A 23,250-nucleotide genomic window follows, 5' to 3' on the forward strand; every position below is an offset into this window, starting at 1 on the left:
TGTGGATTAGACAAGTAAAATGAATCACGTAGGCTTGTTTTAGATAGCGACAGTCGAAGTGATCTTTAAAGCCATGTGTCTTCTAGATGTATCATACATCTAATGCAGCTATACGTTTTGATTTTAATCATGTACAGTAAATCATGAATATTTAACACATTGATTTACCAAGTATGCTCTTAATCACTTTTGATGCATTAACATACAGCTCTTGAAGATAAATGACTCAGTATGTTTTGTTTTGTCTCAGTCTTAGTAGATGTTTTATAACATAAATTGCATTTAAAATTCAAAATAGTGAAACACCTAATGTGACTTTTCTCTTATTTGTCATGGTGATTTAGAATACAATGTGTGTTATTCTGTAAATGCAGTATAGCAATTGATAATGGATTTTATCCATGCAAAGGGTAAAATCAAGAGGAGTTTCTCACTTCTAATGTAGTGACTTCCACTCTTATGCTACATGATTTTTCTGTGTCATCATGTACTTTGTACGATGTGTTACCATCCATGCCATATGTGTCAACAGTTATGGTTCTAAAAATAAATATTACACCTAAGTAGATCTAGGACAAGACACAGAATAAGTTAAACTTGCCTGTAACCTTTTCAAGTTACATGACTGAAGATGGGGCTTATGTTAAGAAACATAGGCCATAGAATGGACTTATTGGAGTTATTAGAACTCTCAACGGGAGGACTGTGGGCTTACAAAGAACACGTTTGGGAGTGTGACAATATTTTGGTTAACAGTCAGTATAGTCGTCTCTTAACTTTTCCTATTTGTTCTATGAACTTTATGTTTTCATCCAGTGGGTGGCGATATTGTATTTTTTTTTATTTTTAACTCAGCTCTGTTCTGCCCTGTATCTAGAAAAAGATTCTTCAGTGCCATCTAATTTTCATATGTTAAACCCCTTTTGGCTGTTTCTTCATTACAGAACAGAATTTCATTGATATTCATAAAAATAATGGTAGATTTTTGTAGAAGAAAGAAAAACTTAAAAAATCAAGGGCTCTTTTAAATTGGTAATTAAAAAAGGCAATAGGCATCTAAGATGATGATGCATGGCTGATAATGTAAGAGCCAAAAGTAACAAATGCATCTAAATTTGTAAGGCCAATTTTATTGATTGCACATTTGAACTTGAACGAATTGTGTAAAATATAAATGGCAGGGGTGAAAGCAATATGACATTTAAAAAGTCTAAATGCTTATCTTGTCAGTTATATCTCATTGGCTGATATTTTCGTATGGGCATGGATGTCCATTTTTATGGGTGCAACAAATACGGATCACTCCCTAAAAACTGACTCAATTTACTTGCAAGATCTGAAATGAAAGCTAGTTCTTAACATTAGAAAGTTACTTTATATTCAGCCTGCTTTACAATCTGCATATTGTCTTACAGAGTACTCTAATAATCTGGTATTGCCTGTTAAATTAGTTAACAGGCATATATTAATGTATTCTTAATGTAAATGTAGCTATAACTTCCGATGGGCCTTCATATTTCTACTGCATTATATTGCTATAAAAACCATTAGGCCTACACATTCATCATGGATTCGCAAAAGAAAAGAAAAAAAGAGCGGTTTGGTTTGGATCTCAATTCACAACTTATTTGTTTAATTATTTATTTTTGCTAGTTACTTAGTTACTTGTATGTTTATTTTGGAGATGCATTAAATGCAAACCGGACTGAACTGAATGCTCCCCCTCTCTAAAGACTAACGTCTTTCTGTGTATTGGATGGTGCCTGCTTAGATCTTCAAAAGCCATTCTAAAAGTAAACTACACAGAAGACCGTTTAAAGCGGCCAATCACTGCATCAGAGCTTTGGGACTCTTCATCAAGGGCCGTGATAAAGAGCTCATCTCCCCCCGACACACTGGAGAGGGCTGATGTCTGTTGCATGTCATGCAAGCATCTGTTTGTATGTTGATGTTCTCAGTCATTACCAAGTTTTTGATTTTCTGTAAAAAAAAATCTGCTTTGAATATTTCAATGTGTGATAAGTGCCAAAATAAAGTGACCTCTTCTTGTGGCATTCACATGGTTTTATTATTTATATTTATTAGAAATCCTTTTTGAAAATTATTTGATAGCCTAAATTTGAAATGGATTATAGTTAGAATTTAATTATAAGGCATTCTACCACTGAACTTTTTTTTGTGCTGCAAAAATAACATGCTAAGAAATTTGATGTTAAAATAAATGATGTAATAATCTTAAATCGATTTGAGTTTTAACTTTTGCTAGGTTTCTACTGTAGAAAATTTCACCAAAATTTAAATGATTCTAGGCTAAATACTATTTTGGCAGAAAACTACCATTGTAAATTTTGTAAGGGTTATATAGCACTAATTTTTACTCTCTTGTTTGTTTGTTTATTTGTTACACATAACAACTTTGGTGTAAAATATATATTTATTAATAATAATATGTTTTATTTATAAACTGTAGCTATGTCTTTCGTAAAAACAATTACTAAAAATGGCGCTAACAATGAATAGGCTAGCTGATGCCAGGTTAATACGGGTTCTATACATTTTAAGAAAAAAACCCGTACTTTTTAAAATGTATTCATTTTGCACATTTTCATTTAGTTATCACAACTATGAACCATGATTTTGTACTTGGTGATTGGTTTGCAGGTGGTATTGCCCATTGTAGTCAGCATCTGATTCAACAAATATGTTTTTTAAGAGTAGGCTACATAATTTATTAACTAAATATTTATTAAAAAAAAAAAAAAAAAAAAAAAAAAAAAATGCAGGGGCTCAGTCAGAACTATATTTTGGCATATGCCAAAAAAAAAAAATATATATATATATATAAAAGACTGATGAGGTGATTTTGAATACAGGGTTGTAGTGCATGGATGCAGGGGCTCAGTCAGAACTTCGGGCTGTTGTTAAGATCCCTCCCCGGCCGCGCCGCGCGCCCGTCAGCTGCTCTCGCTCATTCGATCTCGCGCGCTGAAGATGGCGGAGCAGCGCGAGCGGCGGAGGATGCGCTCACAAAACATCAAAGTTCTTTCTGTGGCGTTCAGTTGATTCGGATTTTCGCGACCGCTCTAAAAGTGGACATTTCAAACGGTAAGGGCATGCGTGTATGCGTGATGAGTGCTGTGTTACATGCGCGGAGTGTATAGGGTTGTTTGCCTTCTCTGGAAACACACGAGTACACTGGTTTGGTGTTGACTTCAGTTGCAATTTGGCAGTCCGACAGATGCAGGAACATCTCGCCTTCAGCAAGGCAATGCAATGCAATGCATGAGGACTTGGGTGTTGCGTGACATGTTTGAAGAACTAGGTATGTAGGTCTACTAGGAGATTGCTTTTAGATTGAAGACAAATCAGTGCTATTGTTTGCAAAGTTGTAATGTTTACAGTTTCCTTGAGACCATCAAATTCTCTACAGTCAGTACAATAGCAGGGGAGAGACCTGTCGAAATGTTTAAATGCCTATGGATAGGCTTTTTGTCGTTTTTATTTTTATTGTTTTATTTTTTTGTTAGGGGTTTATAACTCAAGGGACTGTTGCACATTTTTGTGGTGGAATGGGATTATTTATTTATTCGAAGCAGAGACCCACAGATGTTGCGTTTATTTGACAGATAACGATTTTTTTATATTTAAGTGTTCGATTAATTTTATGCATAACTGATTTTTAATGAATACCAAACATGGATATATTTATTATGAATGTTTGATAAATAATAATACCCTAATAATTATTATATTATTAAATTATTATTTTGTGATCTGATCTCCAAATATTCACTAAAATTGATTATTGTTTGTACTAATTTTGCTACTTAATAAGCTACAAATTACATGAGAATGAATGGCTGGTAAAATTGCTGTGTAATTTTTCCCACAATAATAGGCTACATTATTTTTTTTACCTGCGAATGCCATTTTCTGTGCTTTTTTTTAGATATTGACCAAATAGTGCCATTTATCAGTAGCCCAATGTAAATAACCGATGACCAATTAAGTTTGTAAATGTGAATATCGGTTACAAAATGTAATTTAAACCAATTATCGATCTGTCTATTACAATGGACATTTTGTCGCAGTTATATCCATGTAATTCAAATGTCAAATAAACCTGTATCTTTTTGCTAAAACATGACTTACAGCCTGTATGTGTTTTGCTGTGGGCATTTGTGGTATTGTCAGCATGCATTCTGTGATATTCTCCCTAGGTGTGTGTGGGAAGTTTTCTCTTGATGTGTTTATTTTGATTGTGTCATACACATCAAAAATGTTTTAGCGAGAAAAGCCAAGAGGAAGGCGTGCAATTGAAGTTGATATCATTTGCTGTCGTTCTGACATAAGCATGTCAGTTAAGTGACATATTTCAACGCACAAGGGCCTGTTTGCTTTTAAGATGCTTGTTAAAGCTATATGTTTTCAGGGAATTGCTGGACTATAAGATTAGGAAAGCATCTGTTTTCTTCCCCGTGAAGCATCACCGCAAGATCGTTTAAATGTGCTGTTGATAAGATGTTTGTGGTTCTATATAAAAATGAAACATGGGTGAACTTTGAGTGGAGAGACACAGAAGGCTGTATTGAAGATTTGAAAGAAATGACTACTGTTGCTGGTGGAGTGATGGCACATTTGAAATGAAATTATGAAAGTCGTTTTTTTAGACCTTTTGTCTTCAACTCGAAAGTAATTACATTTGGAAACTACTGAAGTAGGAGAAAAGTATAATAAAAATGCTTCCGCCTCCTTTGAAATGAACCTATTAATGCCTCTCATTCAACCAAGGAACCCGATGAGTGCTGGTCAGAGAGCTGAAGATGAATACTAGTCATTGAGTGCCTCATTGATGTCCTTGATGAGTCAGATATAATTAAACATTGTTGCTCGAAGTCTTCATTCTCCAGGCTTTAATTTGCTTCATGAAGAGCTTAATCAGCGCTCGATAAAAGTGTAGCCAAACCTGTTTACGTGCTTACTGTGTAAATAGACCTACCTTATCTTCTCACTACAACCACCTCCTTTAATCTGTCATATACCTTGGATGCACATTAAACACAGTCTCACATGCACATACACTCTTATAAATTAGAATTAATTAGGCTACCTTATTTGTAATGCACTTTCATGCACATATATAATACTGAGTGCTGGTCATCAGCTTACTTGTGTCCAGTTGACATCAAGTGAGTTCTTGTTTAATTAATTCATATTCAGTAGTGTAGTTCCCACAGTGCACCCATTGTCTGCTAATAATTTTTAGTATTCTGTTGTCATTTGGCTCTTCTATAGTTTAGACTTTATGTAATGCTTTTTCATTATTGTTTCAGAGTTTGTTTTATAAGGGGGCTTGCATGGTGGTGTTTGTGTTGTTGAATGCTGCAATGCCTTGTTGCAGTCTTAACCAATATCTATAAAACTTTCCTTCTTCAGTTCCCAAAGACTGAGTTGCTCTGAGTCACTGAATTCTCAGAGTACTGATTTCATTTTGAATTTATTAACTATAAGATGTTATGTTGGATTCTGTCTCTCTGTTCTTAAAGGCTTAAAAAGCAGTTGAATTCACTAAATTAGCATCATATGCACATTTAAGGCTATCCTACAATGCACATGCTCAGCATACAAATCAGTGATTGCGGACAAAGCAAGACAAATGTTTATCATAAGTATAGTTGTATGTAATTTTTGATACAAAATTGTTTTACTAGGTAATTTGCGTTTTACCTAATAAATGTTACTATGTATTTGTGGCTATCGTGTTGTTAGTTTAGCAACATGCTAGTGTCTAATTCCTGGGTGTTTAGTTGCTGTTGTGCCCTTCAAGTGGAGCTGGAAACATAATTACTTATTCCAAGCACTTGAATGATCACGTAAACACTTGTTTACAAGTGAGAAATTAGATGAATTGCCGAGTTGGTGGTTGAAAGGAGAACGCCAATTTAAAACATGGAGGAAAAATTTATCTGTAGTATTGGTAATATTAAAAAAATTATATTTATAATCAATTTATTGAGATAAGTTAGCAAAATACAAATCTGTAGTGAATGGTGTAAGTTAATTATGCAGCTTTCACAGTTTGCTTTATGTAACGCATTTAGTTTTGATACAGTGACATAAGAGAAATTGAATTCAGAATTCTCATTTTGAATTAAGATGTCTTTTTCTGTTCAAAATATAATTATTTAGTTTAGTTTAAACTATTTATGTTATAGTTATGTTTTTAACTCTTAGTAACGAATTTGCGACTTAGAGGAACATGCTTCCCACATGAGCTTGAAGGCAGCATCTGATTTAAGTTAGATAATATTATTTAATATATAGATATTTTTCAATCCAATTCAATCAAATTTTATTTGTATAGCGCTTTTTACGATACAAATCGTTGCAAAGCAACTTTACAGAAAATTGTTTCTATAATACTCAGTAGTAGCTTATCAGTGGTGACTCAGTTTATGTACATATGGCAGAAATGTATGGAAAAATCTATTTTTAAAGACGTAATCAAACAGTTAATCAGACACTATTAACAGCAATTATTATGATGCAATCAAACTTATAGCAAAATCTGTTAGTTCTGAATGTTTTTTCAGGGTTGGCATCATCTGAGGTCCTCTGAGGGTTTGGTATCATGACTTCTCAGGTGTTCTGGATCCAGACTGGAGCTTTTGTAAATCCCAGTTACATCCCTTGGCAAAACAGAGAAACAAATAGACATAATTAGTGTAGCTGCTGTTCCAACAAAGTAAAATTAATTTGTTTAACCCAAGCTAAAGAATATTATTGTGCATTTGATCAGATATAACTGCAGTCCAAGATTATGAGTTGAATTTTCTGAATGCTTGGCCAATGAGATGTGTCTTTTATCTATTCAAACAGAGAGAGTGTGTCTGAACCCTGAACATTATCAGGAAGGCTATTCCAGAGTTTGGGAGCCAAATTCAAAAAAGCTCTACCTCCTTTAGTGGACTTTGCTATCCTAGGTAATACCAAAAGTCCAGAGTTTCGTGACCTTAGGGAGCATGATGGATTGTAGGGTTGTAGAAGACTAGGTACGCAGGAGCTAAACCATTAAAGGCCTGCTAGGTAAATAATAATATTTTTTATTTTTAACTAACTGATACGGAATTTAATAGGTAGCCAGTGCAGAGACTGTGAAATTGGAGTAATATGATTATATTTTCTTGACCTGGTAAGGACTAGCTGCTGCTGTGTTTTGGACTACCTGTAGCTTGTTTATTGAAGATGCAGGACAACCACCTAGCATTACAATAGTCCAGTCTAGAGGTCATGAATGCATGAACTAGCTTTTTTGCATCAGAAACAGGTAACATGTTTCGTAGATTGGCAATGTTTCGAAGATGGAAAAATGCTGTTTTTGTAACATAAGAAATATGATTTTCAAAAGAAAAGTTTTTTTTTAATATAACACACAGATTTTTGACTGTAGAGCAAATAACAGTACATCGGTCTAGTTGCAAATTGTAATCCACAAGATTCTGTGTACCATTTTTTAGGACCAATGAGTAATTTCTCTGTCTTATCCGAATTTAATAGGAGAACACTCTTTTTAACACTCTGTTAGTTTCGATAATTTAGAAGTTTCATCTGGTCTTGTAGAGATTTATAGTTGAGTATCATCATCATAACAGTGGAAACTAATCCTGTATTTTCTAATAATATTACTAAGGGGCAACATGTATATTGAAAATAGCAGAGGGCCAAGGACCGATCCTTGTGACACTCCATATTTTACTGGTGATAAATGATGCCTTAGGAGGCAGTAGTCACCAAGGCAGCTCACTAACTGGGGAAAAAGCCTCTGTCTATATCTTAGGGCTATAAGCCTCTAAAAATATGAATAAACACCCTGATATTTTGTGTTTCAGCATGATGTGTTTAGTAAAATGACAATGGGGAAAATCACCCAGAAGGTCTAATCTGTATTTTAGTTCTGTATTTTTAATTCTAACTGTGGAGGTTTTCAATTAAAGTTGGATCTCTTGGTAATGTGCAAAGTGACATTTTTTGTAAATGGCTGAGGGTACTTCTGGTTGTAAAAAAATCCTTTTGTTTTCTTATCAGAGCTGCAAAACCACTCATGGTGGAGTCATCATGATCATCTATGTGGGAACATTCACATTTAAACCAAAAGGTGAAAATGTCTGCTCAGTTAAAACTAGTATCAATTTGCTAACAATAGAATGCATGAAGAAAGGCAAAGGTAGTGTCGTGTCTTCAAGTCTCTTAAACTAGTTTCGTCCTGTCCCCAGGCAGTAGTCTCCAAGTCTCGCAAGCCGAGAGTTGCCGCTCTCTCTCTCTCTCTGAGAAAGAAGTTCAGAATGGATGCAATGTAGTGTTGCCAGGCGGGAAGGAAGTCGACCGGGAGTTGAATTAGGCCGCGTGCCGCCATCTTGTAGCAGAACTTCACTTGCATTAGCATCCCATTGACTCCCATTCATTTTGGCGTCACTTTGACAGCGAATAACTTTACATCTGAGGCATTTAAAGACTCCATTTGTGCATTATTTATTTCTAAAGATACACGACAATGTTTAAAGGGCTCCATTACCTTCTATGTTACATTATGGCCCCGTAGAAACAGTTTTTGTAAAAATAGGCTAACGATTGCGTCATAAACACTCGACTCTCTGTCGCACAGTAGAGAAATTACCGTACAGACAGGAGAAGAAGCTCGCAGGCAATCGGGGAGACGTCAAGAGAGAAGCCCATAGATATAGAGTCCATAAAAGCAACGGGACAAAATATTTGCTCACTTATGCCAAAGAACTCCCCGCTCAAGCTCACCGTCTCTGCAAGATTAACGATGGCAGTTTGCATGCATAGCTACTAGAAGATTTACATCTGTCAGACAGGTTGCTGACGTCATCAAGCTTAGTTTGAGTCTGCGCGTCAGAAACGGAAGTGCTAAAAATCGCTAAAAATGGGCTTCACTTGAATTCAATTGCTGTGTCCATTTCTTTTACTGTCTATGAGTGTTGCACGGTGCACCGATACTTCAAAAGTATTGTGATTCTCGGAAATTAAAAACGTCACGATTCCTAAATTTATTAGTATCGATACTTAAAAGAATGACTGCGTTCCAGATTTGTAAGAGACGTATTTCATGTTGGTGTGTGCACGCACGCTTCTAGTGCCTCCCTATGGACGCCTATGTTTTTTCTCCTCACGAGATGTATCAGTTTATTCAGCTCGTTCACAAATGAGAAGATCTATTGATCTCGTTCAGTGAAGGGCAGATTCGTTCACTACATTCAACAAATCACATGCTCCGTCACATCTTGGGTAACTCTTTGACAGGATGAAGCAGTTCACAGAGCTGTTCACGAGCTGCGCATGCGCTGCTATAAGCGCCATGTTTGCGCGCTGCTGTGGAGAGAGGAACTTCAGTGAACGAGAAATATGAGTCAGTGGATACCTGAACGAGAACGATTCATTCACCTAAAAGATTTTCACGCACGAACCATCACTAGTGCAATTTCATATAGCCTATATTAAATATTTGGAATATATATTTTAATATTTTATTAGGTTCTTTGATAAGGTTACAATACGAAGGTCTAAGTAGCAACGTATCTTCCGTGATGTCCCCGATGCGCGGGTCGGGGTGGGTAAAGAAATTTTACTTTATTTGCAGGCTGGGGCGGGCCAAGTAATTTCATAAAAGCGGGAAAAAAACCAGACCCGCGCATCACTAGGCTGCATGTGCGAGCACAAGTGATACTGTGTCCGCCGGTCCACGACTGGAAGAAAAAGATGACGCTCAAAAAAGCTCACTGGTTGCACAACTGACAGAATAAGTTACAATATCTAAGATATTGCTGCTAAACTTTATTTGCTTTTTTTTTTTTTTTTTTTTACTTGAATGCCATTGCTTAAATTGATATTATTTATCTTTTGACATTTAATCTTCTGAGTTCAGAAACATTGTTTAATATAATCGCTGTTCATATTTTTATTCAAAGTTCAGAATCAAGATAAATTTATTACTCTTATGTTTCTTATGATAACTTAGATAATGCTGCTAAATTTATTCTTTCTTTACCTTGAATGTCATTGCTCTAATTTATTTTTTATATTTTGATATTTCATATTTTGTTCAAATGTTTAACATATATGCTGTTCATATGTTCATTTATTAGTGTGTTATATGATTAGAATGTTGTCCCAGTTTTAAAATAAAGCACAGCAATGATATTTGAGAGTGTATTTTCCCCTTTCAGGAAAAGTATCGAAATCGCAATTCTTGACTAGGTATCGGTATCGAAACAAGAATTTTGGTATCGTGACAACACAAATGCAATGTTGAAAAACCTGGTGGGGGGATGGTGACGGGCTGCTCAACGGGGGAGCCAAGAGCTGTCTGGTCAGGGATCAAATTCTCGCACTGTTGGCTTGCTTGCATCCATAATTTATGTGTTTTTTTTACTTGCAGAGGAAGATGGAAATGTGCTGTGCTTTTTCTTCCAACTCTCTCCTGCTCTCTTTTGCTCTTGTATTTGCTTTTGTCCTTTCATTTCATCAACCCGTAACAACTATTCTCTCTGACATGAAAGAGTCCACTTGAAAGCAGGCATTATTTGCTGGGAAAACTGTAGATTTTTGGGGATTTTCATTTTTCTGCCTGTACTCATTCCTGTGGCTCTTAGACTTATTTTTCTTCACAGTACTTTCATATAGGTTAGGGATGTGAAAGCGGTGTATTTTCAAAATAGATTAGCCTGTGGGTTCCATGAATGACTAGTTGAATAGTCACCTGACCTTGATTGCATGTGTTTCTTCAAGTATACATTTTTACCAAAAGCACCTGGAAGTTTAGATGTGTTCACTTCACGTTATGTAGGAATGACCTTTTAATTAAAATGGAAAAAGAGGGCAGTCCTTTGGTAACCCAAAGGTCATGGGTTCAAGTCTCGGTACCGGCAGGGATTGTAGGTGGGGGAGTAAATGACCAGCGCTCTCTTCCACCCGAAAGGCAAATTAATAATTTACTAAGTATATTAATAAGGCATTTGCAAAATGAGATATTTATCTACATTAGGGCTGTCGCGATAACCGCAATATTGTAATACCGCGCTATTGACAAGCAAACCGCAGAGGAAAGATAGCAACCGCAGAAACAGCGGCAACCGCAGCGTTCAGTTTTTTTTTTTTTTTTTTTGAGGCTGTGGCCGCCTTGTTTTTTTTTCTCAATTTGTCACTGTGCATTCAATGTTACATAAATTAATGATACAATATGGTTACGACTGTAATTTTCTCGCGAGCCTTTGTAGCTTTATGGTGCTTCGTTTGTTTTGAATAGGCCGGCTGAAACGATGGGAGGCGCTCAATCTCGTCCCAAAACCTAATGTCACGTCGCAAGTTTGGGAACATTTTGGCTTTCAACCCAATGAAAAGGGCGAGCCAGCGAATATACATGAGCCGATATGCAAAATTTGCTGCAAAAAGGTTCCTGTGACTCGGCAATACATCTAATTTGAGGTCATCGGGACATTCTAAAACGCTTAACGTGAAAAACGCTTAACGTGGTTTAATGTACTAATACAGTGATATTAACAGACCAAACTCACTAAACATCATATTAATAAAGTATATTATCTACAAAAAAATCAGATGATCCCTGAATATGAATTCAACGCGTTTAATAACACGTTAAGCCTTTTCCTCCCATAGAAAACCATCATAAGGCTTAACGTGTTATTAAACGACTTGCATTCATATTCAGGGATCAACAGGTTTTTCTTTTTTTTTTATACATCGTATACTACTTTATTAGTATAATGTTTAGGGAGTTTGGTTTTTAAAAATCACTGTCTTTGTCAGGGCTGGACTGGGACAAAAAATCGGCCCGGGCATTTTTGCCCAGACCGGCCCACTATATGATCATAAACACCACCCATCTTTGCACGCCCTTAATTATATGCATACCAACCCCTATTCATTAAAACCACTAATGCCATGTAATGAGTGAGTACAGGAACGAGTGAGAGTTAACAGATGAAATAAGTCAAAATTGTATATTTATTAATACAGTTGAACTATACTCCACAGCGGTGAATCCTAAAACAAGCTATAAGCGGCTCTGGCATAGCAATACCAGTGTTTCTTACAGGATTTTTATTAAAACTATGGTGGTGTGTCCTTGGTCCTTCTAGGGGGGTTCGGGGGCATGCCCCCCGTGAGAAAATTTTGTGCATTTTAATGTTAAATTCATTAATCTGATGCACTTTGAGAGTTCAAAATTAAAAGCTCCAACCCATATTCAGTGTGCAAATTAAACAAAGAAAAATTCAAACCTCTTTTAGTTACAGTGTCTATTTACATTACACCTATACATAATAATAGTTATAATATTAATCCAATGACAGTAATAGCCATATTTTGTAAAACAAATGCACAAAAAAATAAAGGAAACTTTCTTAATTAGTTGTACCAATTTCTATACTTGAAAGAGATAAGCACATGATCTTTTATTTTGAGCAAACTGCATCAAGCTTTTATTTTGGCGGAAAACATGGTTTACAAACGCCTCTTATTAAATTTCTAGTGAATTGCGGTAATCGTCAACTATGCAGATGTGGAAATAATCTACACTCATGACATGGCCTCAGTGTTTTGAAAGTAGTTATGCTTACCGCAGGCTCTACACTTTCTCATCTCTCTCCTGATCCTCCGTCCTCACTATTATCATCCGTCACAGGAGCTGATGAAGGTCAGAAAACATATATTTTGACACAGTTTACAGTGTCTGCTTTAAGGGCCTGGTTCTATTTTTTCACGCTATTTATCTGCACATTCCTTGCGTTTCTTCTCCATCTTTTTTTACAGATACACACTGACACTGCTGCCGCTCGCTCACTCGTTTAAAGTTGTGATTGGGACAGTCCATTGTCAATCAAGAAAAGAGCCAATGGGCCGCTGATCTACGTGTTTCATGGGCTGGTCTGTCAGAAAAAAAAAACTAACACTGACTTTGACCAATGCATTACACCGGCACAAACCCAGCGCCGCCAATTAAGCAAAACAAAACAAAACGAATGGGCCGCCGATGTACAAATTTTATGGGCCATTTAAAAAAAAAAAAGTATGAGTATGAGATATCGGCCCAAAAAGCACGTCGGCCCACCGGGCAAATGCCCGGTATGCCCAATGGCCAGTCCAGCCATGGTCTTTGTACATTAAGCGTTTTCTTATAACGGGTTTCTATGGGAGGAAAAGGCTTAACGTGTTATTAAACGAGTTGCATTCATATTCAGGGCTCATCTGTTTTTTTTTTTTTTTAGATAGTATACTTTATTAGTATGATTTTTAGTGAGTTTGGTCTGTTAATATCACTGTCTTAGTACATTAAGCCATGTTAAGCGTTTAGAGTGTCCCCTGTCATCCAGCACAGCTGCCCCCTCAAGCATCAGATCGCGGAGCAACATCAAAAAGAACAGCTGAGACCGGCCGACAGTTAGGAGTAGCTGAAGCCTTTGCGAAATCTGTAAAATACAGCCGTGAAAGTAACAGGCATACCTGCTGAAGTCACGGACAACCTCCGCGTCAGTGCCCATACCCAAGAGAGCGTGAGCAGATAACGAGCTCACACGCTATCTGCTTGAGGAGTGCATCGACTCCAGCGCGAATCCACTGTCCTGGTGGACCAGAGGTGGCACGATAATCAGTCTAGATTTCCGCTGCTGTCCAAAGTCGCGCGCAATAACGTGTAATACATGTTAAAACTCTTTGATTTCTTAAAAAAAAATGTATTGGAAAACGCATGTTCTTGTTGCTGTTTGGCATTTAACAATAAACAAAAATGTTTTAAAACGTGTCTCTCTGTCAGTTAAAAAAGCAACAATATATGCTACATAACTCAACAATAGAGCTTTGTATGCAGCAAAATCAGGATAAATTATGTAAAAAAAAAAAAACTGGCGGTAATACCGCATATCGCGCTATTGAGCCACCTATAATAACTGCAGGGGAAATTTCTTAACCGCGACAGCCCTAATCTACATTATGATTTTGTATATTGATTACTCAGATTACATATTATTTTGAAGTTACTGTTGCCATAGAAATCCATTATTCCAAGGACATAAGCAGCTCTGAATAGAATACCTTGGTTGTCATTTAGTCATTTGTGAATGCAGCATTTGACATTTGAGAATGTTGCTAAGCTAACAATGTGATACTCTGAGCATTAAAATACACAAACACACACATACAAAATGGCTAAAATAGTCAGTTTTTATTAGATGAAACCATTTCACATTTATTTTCTATCAAGACACAATTGTCATGTGTTAGAACAAGAAAAGAAATCTAGATAAACTATTCAACCATTGTGACCCTTATTCAAAGGGTCAGATAAAAGCCATGGCCTTTTTTTGCTTCACTTATCTTTTATAAAATAAAGATTTTTATGTTCCCACAAAATGAGATATCCTGGGGTCCAAAAACCTCCACCTTATCAGATACAAGCTGCACCGAGCACAGCAGGGAATGCATTTTTCTCCCCAAAATCTGTTAACTCAGATAAATCATTTTCGTTCAGTTCAATGATAATATGTTGGCAAAGAAATTAGTATATCCTGCTTTTTATCCAATCGATCACACATTATGGCTTGTTTGACCAGCTGCAAAAGCTTACATTATCGTAATAAGGTCAGCTCACAGAATGTTAGACCACCTCTCACTAGCAGGTAAACCCCAGCAGCTTCTCATACTCCGATATCAGACTGTGTTGTGATTGATAATGGGGATCATATGTTATTTACTCAATGTTTTTCTCATAGACTCATAGTTTAAAGGGGTGGGGGGGTGGGGGTACAATTAGGGCTGGACGATTATGGCCTAAAATCAAAACCTCGATTAATTGAACATTTTACCTCGATTACGATTATTGAACGATTATTTTGTTTAGTTTTTGTTTTTTTGCCCTCATAGTTCACTGACAAGGTTTGTACTGTAAATATGATTATTTCATCTATGTTCGTAACATTTCTTACTAGGGTTGGGTATTGTTTGAATTGTATCGATTCCGATTCTTATCGATTCCTAGTCGATTCCAATAAGATAAAAAATCCAATATAAAAAAAATTAAGTCAAACATTTAGATATCAAACATTTTTACAAAGCATTCTGTTGCAGCTGAATAACATGAGCAAAAACAAGCAGCCTACAAAACACTGCAAGAGGAATTTTGCCTGTGATTAAAAAAATAAAAAACACCATAGCAAAAACAACTAGATTTATATAAATTTCAAATATTAAAATGTTAAAGACACGTAATAAGATAGGTCAGTAATAAGAAAGGAACAAACAAATCAATTAGCAATATCATAAATAAATACAACTAAACTAAATTTCAGGTACAGAAACTGTAATTAAAACTTTAAAAACACTGCATAGTTTTCTTTTTATAAATAAAATAAAGATTAATCAAGTAAAGTTATTAAATATATTCAGTCAAGATCAGTGAATGATTTTCTTTTGTTCTTTGATTAACATTAATAACAGGCAGCACGTTTATTAGGCTGTTGTCTCTTAAGCAAAAATACTGTACATGTGTGTTTTCTTTCTCATCTGTTTACGTTCACGTAAGACAAAAACGGCTGCGATTATGATGATATACTGATGTAGTTTTCTGTATCGTAGTTTCGACTCGGAACAAACTTTTCTACAGTTAAAATACACAGAACAGTCGGAGAACAGACACAAACCGGGAACCCGCAGTGCGACCGCCGACCGCTGCTCTCTATGCATGCGCTTGTGCTTCATGTGCGCCGCACACAAACATGCTATAATAAGTTTTGAGATTCTAAGCTACTCTAGTGATACATCACAGGACAGCGCTGACAACTAGTTTCTGTGTTCCTCTGTGCGCGCGATCTTCACAGCTGTTTATATGAGTGTTCGTGCCACAATGCAGCTGCGCGAACATGGTAAGGATACACATCCGTTCATCTAATCGCTTGAATGTCCAAACCGTAAAACAAATACAACTGACAAAGTTTAGTGAAGACACAAGGCTTACCGCTCACACTGCTTTGCTTTTATGCCACTGACTGGAGAGCAGAGTCATGTGGCTACAGACGCGCTAGTATGCTTTTAAGGGGGAAGTGTTAACAGGATTAAAAAACTGAAATAACCGACATGGGAAAATTACGTCGGTTAGAGGTTATGAATTTCGGTTTTGATTATTTTTCGATTAATCGTCCAGACCTAGGTACAATGGTGTTTCGTGTATTCAGAGTTGTTCACAGTTTTAAAGAGATGGATTCTCATGCTAAACATGACCAAAGTTTTAACAAATATTTTAGAAGAATGACAGAGAATTTCTGTGCCGAAAATCTTACTTCCGGGTAGGTACAAGTTTCGGCTGGTATTTTTCGATCGTGGATCTAATGACGTAAACTAGAACGGAAGTCCTTATATGAGCATTTCTCCTGGAAGACCGCGCCATGCACACACATGGATCAGAGGAGAGCGAGACCGCGCACATCAACGCGCTTCAAAATCGTCAGCAGCGCTGCATAGGATTTATTCGAGAATGCCTCCAAATAAGTGCATTTTTGGATGTGAGGGAAAGTTTACCGTGTTCAGCTTCCCCAAGAACCCAGCGTTACATGAACAGTAGATGCAGTTTGTTTTTCCGGGGCAGCAAAGGAGTGTATCAAGTGCATTTGTGTGTTCTAGTCATTTGAGTGACGAATGTTTTATAAACAAGGAGCAAGTCGACGCTGGATTTGGACATCGTTTGCTATTAAAACATGGAGCCGTCCCTGTGACAAAAGACCCCATTCATGTAAGTACAATTACATCATATTTCTGTATTTTGTTGGAAATCAGTACATAAGTGAAAATATGTTAATGGAAACAACACGAAACATCATTATTATAGCTCCGCTCACAGCACGCCTCCAGGAGCTCGGCTTTTTCCGGAAAGAATCGGAAAGCTATATTTTTCTTTTAGAAATATGATAAAACCTAAAGACTTTTTGGATATATGAAGGATGCAGTACTACTCTATAGGTACTCAAGATTTAACATGAGATTAGGTGAAACTGTGTATGTTATGTACCCTTTAATGTAATCAGAGTGATCTCCTTATTGACCCATGCAAAATAAACAGTGAATAGAGCTACTGTAGAACAGAATTCACTTTACCTCTAAGTGGAATGATCTGTCACCGCACCCTTCAGCTTCCAATGCTCTCAGAGCACAAGGTTACAGTTACACAGTTGTACAGCATATTGGCTGTTTATTAGTTCTTATAAAGCAGATACTAACCCCTTATTCTGCATTACCATATTTTAAATCCCTTAATTCTATCCCATACCTAAACTTAACAACTACCTTACTAACTATTAACAAGCAACATATTAAGAGTTTGAGGCAAAAGTCATAGTTAATAGTAGGGCTGTGCAATTAATAAAAAAAAAAGGTTCGATTTCGATTTTGGCCTCCAACAATCATGAAAATGCAATAATCTAGATAAAATGATTATTGTGCCCCATTCTGCCCCCTTTTTGCAGCACGGCACTTTCGTTCCTCCATAAAAGCCCAATTTCCCGTGCAAATCAGTAAAATCATGTTACATGACATTTGCATAATGGGACATGCTTTATTTATAAAAGTATATTTATTCATGTGAAAGAGTACTTTCACTGCTCCTCAGGAAGAGACGGAACAGAACACAGACATGTAAAGTCATCATTTAGCTCAAGGTGCGCACCTAAATGCTCAAATACATGCAAAAATGTGTCAAAATGCTGCGCTTAGTGATTATTCATGTATACCTTCGTCGGTCATGTAATAAATGAACGTAAAGCATTAAGAATGAAAATACGTGTGTTACGTTAATTTGGATCCGTGCGGCTCTTAAAAGTAACAGCGGGCTATTTTCCTGCTGTGACTGTGTGTTTATTAATCAAACAACAAAAGACAAATCTATAATCACACACTGCTCTTTGATTGAAGGACTTTTGTAGCTTTAAGTAAAAAAATTCTTTTTTATTTATTATTATTATTTTTTTTACATTTGATTATTAATTTCTGTAGTAGGCTGTAAACCGCTTGAGACTTGCATAAAATAAACATTAAAGCACAGTTTGTTTAATTTGTATCTTTTTATTGTATTGTATGTTTCCTTTTGCTTTTTATTTAATTATTTTCAATCATTTTCAATAATTTTGTGGACTTTTTGTTTGTTTGTTTTAAATTCTGCTGGTCTCTACAATGTAGATGTCATGGCTGCCTTATTTACAGAAAATACATATTTTATATGTATCACTTTCTTTAAATAAATCACTCATATAAAGTTTTGGTCATATGGCCCCCTCATAATCGTGTTAAATAACCGTGGTTACAATATTAACCTAAATAATCGTGATTATGATTTTTGTAATAATCGAGCAGCCCTAGTTAAAAGTGAATATATGTTCTCTAACCTAAAGTGCTACCGCTTCACTAAAATCTGAAGCTACGCTACAAGTTTGTACAAATTGTGATTTGTATGAAAATTTTTGATTTTTAGAAAAAATCGAGCATAAAGGCCCACACTTAAATCTATATACTGGAAAAAAGATGGATGAAGGATCTTCACTTACTTTCACTATAGAAAAGTGATTTATGAGCTGTACTCTAGCCAGCCACCACATGTCAATCAAAATGTTTTGGCTTCACTTTTTTGAATGACTTGTGCAGCACACAAGTAATGTTTTTTTTATTATTATTATTTATTTATAGTTCATAACTGAATAGTCGTGAATAACTATTTGCACTCCCATTGGTAGTCACCACACCACGTTAATACTCATTTGCATGCATATGAATACTGCTTATAATTGTTTTATGACTTGTGGTCCACCCACCAACTGAATTGAACTGAATGACTTCAATTGCTTTGTGGGTGCAGTCACTGTCAGTGTGAACACCATCAACACAGACTTATTCACATGCTCTCTATATTTGTTATTTCATTAACAATGGGTGTGTCATCCTTTTGTTTTCAGTGCTTATTAGGACGAACCATTTAGATCTGCCTTTCATTAACCACAGAGCCTTGCTGCATTCATCACTTTGCGAAACTCCACCATCTACAAAACCATTAGTGTATTTGTTTGGTGAGTCCGTATGTATCTTCATTCCATTGAAATGACTGGAGGTTTTCTTCATGCTGGATTGCTTTGTCTTGCATCATTTTCTTATGTGCTTTGGACTGAAGGCACTTCAAAGACTGTCATCTTCATGCCATAAATGGAAATCCTTCATCATGGCCTTTCATTTTTCTTGGCCATCGTTTATCACACTCTGTTTTCTGTCAAAGAAATCTATATAAATCCAAACATCAATGCAGTGTGTATGGCAAAGCATGTTGTTGAGTTCCATTTTTCCACAGTTAATCCAAATCACTTTTATAAACTAAGATAAATGCATCCTCCGTCATGGTCTGTGTCAGTGCCAGTAACGTAGTTCATTTATTTTCCGTTAGCCAGCACAAGAATTCCTAGTGTATAATTCCTTTGTATTTTTGCAACGAGAGCTTGATTTTTGATGTTGTTTCTACATCACTGGACAGATAAAGAATTTTTCATGAAAGGTTTTTTTTTTTTTTTTTTTTGTATGAATGTTATGAAAGCACACCATATTGAATGGATCTTTCTAAACATATTCTTGAAATAATACTCTTAAGAATTTTAGTTCTGGAGCTCCGAAAACATATTAGTGTCAGTCAGTTTTCCCATGGTAGCAAATCCTGTTTCCCTGTGCAGCTGCACTGCATGCCTTCAGCTGTGATATCTTCATGGATCATATGAAGGGATAGTTCACCCAGAAATGAAATTTCTGTCAAAATGTACTCACCCTCATGATCCAAACCGGTTTGTCTTTCTTCTGCAGATAGCAAAATAACATATTTTGAAGAAGTGTGTCAGTGACTTTCATAGTACTGTAACAACAAAGAGGTCCAATTTCTTCAAAACATCTTGAACACATGCCTGTGGGACTGACAAACACTGATTATTGTGCTGCATAATACTGCTACGACTTGTTGTGAAGCAGTACTAACCATTAATTATAAAGATCGAGTGTATAAGGTGCATATATTTGCATCTTTAATACCCCAGCTAACTTTTTTTAATACATGTCATTTGATGCATAGTTCAAAAATGGCCAAAATGATTTAGATTTCTTTGCAAGGAACCAATTTGGTTGCTCACAGGATGCTATAAAGATCTTGTAACACATCATGGCATTTTGAATCATTTCACACAACATTTTAAAGCTTCTTTGTTCTAGTTATCAGGTAAAAAAACTGTAAGCAACACACACACACACAAAAATACTTTTTTTTTCTCCAGTTTTCTCATTCAGCAGCATTTGGCTGTGTAATAGGATACCCCACTTTTCTTTAGTTTTTCTCAGTCTTCAGTTTGATTCCCTCTCTCGTACTGCCTTTTGAGTTCCGGCATTAGAGAGGGCTTTGTCACTGCAGGATTGTGTGAAATTATGTGCTTTGAATTTGAAGCAGGTGCTTTAGATTTTAATAAAAGGACGGAGAAGGATAAATGCATTGTGGTCAACTGTTAGGTTAAAGGTTGTGGCCATCGAGAATAGCTGGAATGATTGCTAGTTTTTAATTCTCCGGTCACAATGGTTCCCTTATCTTAATGGTTAAATGTGGAGGTTTGCAGTTGTGGGGCATCCCACAGGACCACTAAATCCCCCTGCCATTACTTATACTGAGCTGAGCATCTCTCAGAATATCCCTAATGCTCTGCCTGTCTCCCGGGGCGCAATCAACTGCAACTAGCCCATAATCTCACAGAGAGAGAGAGAGAGAGACCGCTTCAAACTCAGCATCATATTATGAAAATCTTCACCTGTGTTTTTTTGGCAAGGAGTCTCACAGCCACACTGTGCACGTGTCATAACAGCTGTTATACCTTGTCATACAGCACTTTCAGCGCCGTGAGAACATAGTTCACTAGATAAATTATGTATGAGCTATGAGCATCCTCTGAGAGACAAGTTGTACTTTTGAAGGAGATGTCTTGATCGTGTCCTACTCCTAAACACTAAAGATGTTTTCTAGGTCCTGCGGAGCTGTGCTCTGACTTTACTGCGTCTGCTTCGGTTTGCTGTCTTTAGCCGTGTCCTCCTGCACCCCACAGTAGTCATAACTCTTCCACGAGCAGTAGTTGCTGCCAGTGACAGCATGGAAATCTTGCCAGATTCAACCTCAGGCCGTGGGTTATGGGAGGTCGTCCAACAGCCAGTTTTCTATGGTATATCTCCATAGGGCCTACACAAAGAAACTGATTAAAGGTGTTCTGCTGTGCTTTGAGAAATGGGCAACAGGACATGAGCTCAAGCCCGACAGCTGTTGTCAGCTGGTTTAATGAATTTCTTCAAGATGAATTGATACCTTATTAAAGAATTCACGTACTTGGTTTTGACATTGCAAAGCCATAATTATACAGAGTCTTAAGCATTATATATTAATTACACTTTTATACATTGTAATTTATTCCTGTGATGGCAAATAAACATTTAGTTTACTGCGTCACACAATTCTTCAGAAGTATGCTGATTTAGTGCTCAAGAAACATTTCTTAATATTATCAATGTTCATTAAACAACTCATTAAACGCTGTCCACTGAACCCTCTCTGGACTTAATTAACTCCATTTCATTGTTTGAGATTGAATCAGCAAAGCCATGATTAACCTTCAACTTGGCCCTTCATGTGCCACAATCTAGTGTCTTTTCACATGCTAACAAATTTAACGCATGCCAAAGGCACTATTAATCTATTCAGCCTTCTCTTGCTTGGACCTCTTGCTCAGAGCATGGCTCTTTTTCCTTCATGAATCAGAATGCTAAACACTTTACCCTGTAGTTCAGCAGAGGTGTCTCGTATAGGATTTCCGGCAGGCTGCTTGACCCCATTAGGTTTCTTTTCTGGTGTCTAAGCTCACATTGGAACACTAGCCACATTGATGTATACAGCGTGCATTGACTTATTGTCTCTTAGACTCAAGAGATTAACCTCTTAGTCCCACACGCCTGAGGAGGGGGTCCTGTCTGAACCGTGAGAAAACATAAAGTCATTGTTGGCTTCTCTTTAATAATGCCACGTCTGTGGTTAAATGTCTTTTTCACAGATTTTATTTATCTGCACAGGGCACTGCGATTCTTATGTAGGACTATAAAACCACAGTGGGAAGGACCAGAATTTCTCAAGCCTCTGCAGTGAATTATTAAATTATAGCAGTCTGTTGTCTGGAGATTGTCAGATCTATGATGTGGCATAATACATCTGGACGTTTGGTGGACTCGATGGCTAAATGCTTCATTTTTGATGGCTTAGCCGATGCCAAATCTCGTTCTTGTCCTTGAATCCTACCCTGATTTTGTTAAAATTTTTGTTTTTAGTCTTTCTTATGTGTAATTTATCTAAAAGAACTGAGAAGGTGTTGGTCATACTGTTGTGTTAGTCCTGGACTGTTTTACTGAATACTGTACCATTTTATCAAGATGAAAAGCCTCTAGTTGTCGGCAAGGTGTAGAAAATAGAAATCTACTTCCTGCTCTTAGGGAAGATGTCAACTTTCTTCAAATGTAAACCTGTTTGGATATAGGAAAAGGCATAAAATAGCTTATTAGACCGCATTATTGTCATTTGTTGCTCACAGGTCTGGGTTTTATGTTCTTAACACAAGGTAATGATTTTCTGTGCATTGGCCGTGGATATAAGTGGTTTCCAAAGCACAGGCCTACCATAAATTCCATGTTTCCACATCTAATTTTGTTTAGGGATTGAATCAATACTTAAACAGTTAGCTTCTATTCTGAGAAATGTCCATTTATCTCTGTGAGTAAGATATAACTTGCCGTCAATGTGTGTATTTAGTTATTCTTGGTATTGTGTTTTTTTACACGGTGTTTTTTTTTGAGATACATAAAGACCATAACATTTATAAATATATTTTCAAAAGATCATATAGTAATGTGCTTTATCATTTAGTAGCTAAAGCCTAAAAATCAGCGCTAAACCCTAAAAATATGATGACAAATATAAAAATATAACATAAAAATAACAAATTATAAATATATAAATAGAAATGTTGCATTCTTGTTTCAAATCATTATTCAACTGAAATCTGGCCTTTAAGCATACTAATTAGCATATACAGTTGTGCACATAAGTTTACATACCTTTTGCAGAATATGCAA

At 36.4% G+C, this 23,250-nt stretch overlaps 1 protein-coding gene across 1 annotated transcript in view; it reads left to right on the forward strand.

Moving 5' to 3' along the window:
• Nucleotides 1–2,882: 2,882 nt before the first annotated feature.
• LOC132121652 (bifunctional heparan sulfate N-deacetylase/N-sulfotransferase 2-like) overlaps nt 2,883–23,250 on the forward strand; it is a 78,386-nt gene continuing 58,018 nt past the window's right edge. Inside the window, exon 1 of the mRNA XM_059531272.1 lies at nt 2,883–3,105. The gene's annotated coding sequence lies outside the window, so the exon portion shown is untranslated. The remainder of the gene's footprint in view (nt 3,106–23,250) is intronic.

Source organism: Carassius carassius, chromosome 39 (assembly GCF_963082965.1).
Source record: "Carassius carassius chromosome 39, fCarCar2.1, whole genome shotgun sequence".
NCBI lineage: Eukaryota > Metazoa > Chordata > Actinopteri > Cypriniformes > Cyprinidae > Carassius > Carassius carassius.